Source organism: Phocoena phocoena, chromosome 19 (genome assembly GCF_963924675.1).
Source record: "Phocoena phocoena chromosome 19, mPhoPho1.1, whole genome shotgun sequence".
NCBI classification, from domain to species: domain Eukaryota; kingdom Metazoa; phylum Chordata; class Mammalia; order Artiodactyla; family Phocoenidae; genus Phocoena; species Phocoena phocoena.
The window spans coordinates 8,014,118-8,017,296 of NC_089237.1; the positions used below are offsets into that span (position 1 = coordinate 8,014,118).

The window sequence follows — 3,179 nt, forward strand, 5'->3', positions numbered from 1 at the left end:
TGAAGTGTGTTATCCGTATTTGTCTTTTAGGTTAAAGATGTTGGCTGTGGACTTGGAAAAAAGTCACATGAAAACCATCGTTCAAAGATATTGAGTGTAAGGATCTCTTTGTGATGAAATTTCTATGAATGGTAAGATTTTTAGCTCTTTCACAGAATTGCATAGGTTATGATCCCTTTAAGTATTGGTCAGTTAGATTCTGAGATGTGTGGGTCTTCCAGGACTATTAGTGGCTGGATAAGAGAAGTGGTACGGAACTCTGCTAGACCCCTGGCAAGCAGCCTCACAGTATTTGTTACAGCCCTACATGAGGTAGATATTTTCCCTGAGTTGCTACTAAGTAAACCGAGACAATGAGTTCACTCACCCATAGTTACGCAGCTAGGTGTTTTTTTGTTTTGTTTTTAAAGAACCATAAGATATAGCTAATTGATTTTGGGAGGTGGGGGGGTGTTATTATTAAGCTTTTTTTTTTTTTTTTAATTTAGAAAATGTCACTGATGTAATATTGTCAGTTGTAAAGAGGTGTGTCTCAACCAGATTGTAACAAAATTACCACAGCTTATTCCAAAAGAAACTATTAAGCTTTATTGAGGTGTTAGTTGAACAGCTAGTTACTGAGTTAGGCCAGTGGTTCTCAACTTGGGGTCGGGGTGCGCTGGGACGCAGTAGGTACCCCGAAGTACCCTGCAGTGCGCAAGACAGCCCCCACGACAAAGAGCTACCCACCCAAAGCGTCGGTAGGTTGAAATCCCGTGTTAGACTAACTTGACAGATCTAGACTCTGGTCTCAGCCTGTTACCAGGTGACCGCACCAGAGCCTTATTTCTTCAGTTTGTAAAAACAGGAATGGTGCTTCTCAAACCTGGCTGTGCACCTACAGAGGTTTGAAGTAGTATACATGTTCCTGGACCCCACCTCTGGCCATAATGAGATGGCTCTGGTTTAAGAGCGGGTACGGAGGAACAGTTAGATGATCTGATCTACTTTTAGCTCAGGGATTTTTATGACAGCAAGATTATAGTACTGGCTGTTTTTAAGTAGCTCTCAGGGCAGATCTATAATCCCTGTCTTAAAGCACTGAAAGCCACATGGTTGCTCTGCAGTATTGTTTTGCACACAGAGGTGAGTGAAGGAGAAATGACCTTGTTTGATGTCGATTCCTCTTGGCATCAGGTACCCTTTGTGCAGCTGGCCTTCAGCGGTCTGGCTGAAAGGAGTAATCCTCACTGTCTCAGGCATTTCACTGACACCAGAAAGACGCTGGAACATATATACCATGCTTGGCTGCTGGACACTGTGCTAAGGGAGACCCTGGCTTTAAAAGGACAGGAACTGTCAGCGTGTCGGGTCTGGGATGCTGGGTACAGCTAGGCACAGTGCTGCGGGCTGGCTGAGGGGTGGGAGCTGAGTCCATGATGATGTGAAGTTATCCCTGTCTGAAGGCAAAGAAGGGCCTTTCTGTGTGGAATTTGTATATCTGAGACTCAGTTTCCCAAGTTTGTTTTTTTAATGCCTGATTTAAAAGTGAGCTACCTGAGAGAGATTGTGTATATCTTCTTGAATAGGTTTTTCTTTGCAATTTCTCCTCGCCAGGTACAGTCTCAGCCTCAGTTTGAGGCCGAAAAGGATGCTCCAGAACAAGACACTAACTAGCAGCGGTGCCGTTTCAGCTGCCCTGGACCCGAGGCGGAATTTCTCTCGTGTGTGTAATAGAGAAGATCTTTGGAACAGGCTTGGGTGTTCTTTCTGCTTCCCCTGTCCTGGCCTTTGAGTTGTGCTGAGTGGCAGGGAGACTTTGGCGTAGGTTTGTCTTCTTCGCTGGGTGTCTGCAGTGAGTGAGACAGAATTGAACTGCTTTGCCTGAAGCAGGTGAAACGATGATTCTTCTCGTGTTTGTAAGCTTTCTCTTTCGTCTTACGTGTCCCAAAGAAGCCCCACAAGCCTATGATGGTTAGTTATCCCCGTCTGAAAATCTCAACTGAGGGAAAACCATCTGTTCTGAGGCTTAAGGGGCTGGCCCTGTGCTCTTAAAAGAAGTTCAGGCTCTAAGGGATCGAATTGAATGGACTCCACAGGGAATTGTGCATACCCTGCCAAGACCCCAGTGCTAATGCATCATCCCTCTGCAGCTTGAAAACCAGTGGTGTGGCCGCCCTGTCACACTTTAGGCCCCTTGATTAATGGCTCTGAGGGCACAGGCTATAAGAGGTGGCAGAAATGGGCAAGTGGCCCAGATTTGGTTTATACTCTCATTGTGGAATGAAAGAGTGCTTATCACATATTTCAAGAAAATGAATGCGCTATTTGAAACAGACGGGAATGGCGGTTGTATGGCAGCTGTGGCAGTGAGAACACTTCAGGACTATCTGACCTTTTCCCCTTGCACCGTATCCTGACATTCAGGAAAGACGGTACAGTGGCACTAGCAGAGCGATTTGGTCTCCAGGTGCTTTGTTAACACCAGGGAGCTCTCCTGGTGTTTGCTCAGCTCTGTCTGAATGGCATGGCTGGCATGTGAGCGAGAGAGTAGCAGAGTGGAGCTGGGCTTTGTTCCCATTTAAATGCCAGGCTTGAACTGGACACAGATTGCCTTTCTTTTCTGTTGAAGTTGGGAGGTGTGTACAGCCCTTTATATGTAAGGTCACATATTTGTTCGGTCACCAAGGAAGCTATATTTGGAGTGAGATTTAAAGAGCCTGAAAACCGGTCCAAGCAGCTTATAGCTGGGAGTAAAACAAAGCAAAAGGACGTGTTGGCAAGTGGGAAAGTCTACCTCCTGGGTTATAGCCTGCTTCTGCGTGGACTTGACTGCTCTGTGGACCCAAGTGAACCTGTAGGTTTGTTTCTGTTTTTGTTTTTTTTAAGCTGTGCCGCACAGCTTGTGGGATCTTAGTTCCTCAGCCAGGGATTGACCCCTGGCCCTTGGCAGTGAGAGTGATGAGTCCTAACCGCTGGACTGCCAGGGAATTCCTGAACCTGTAGGTTTGACTCCAGAGGGGGGTTGAATATAAATGTGGCCAGCACTTCATGGCCGCTCTTTACTGGTACTGGCCACTTGCCAGATTCTGCGTCCTCAGATCACAGTCTCCCGAAAAGGGGAGTCATCTGGGACCCCCACCAGGCTGCACTGAATTGATCTGGTGGTGCCTTACACGCACACACATGCACGCACGTGC

At 46.8% G+C, this 3,179-nt stretch overlaps 1 non-coding gene across 1 annotated transcript; it reads left to right on the forward strand.

Annotated features, from left to right (window-relative positions):
• The first annotated feature begins 1,407 nt into the window (after positions 1 to 1,407).
• On the forward strand, positions 1,408 to 1,491 carry LOC136139573 (small nucleolar RNA R38). The gene has a single exon (XR_010657094.1). It is a non-coding gene; the product is annotated as a small nucleolar RNA R38 (small nucleolar RNA).
• The last annotated feature ends 1,688 nt before the right edge of the window (positions 1,492 to 3,179 follow it).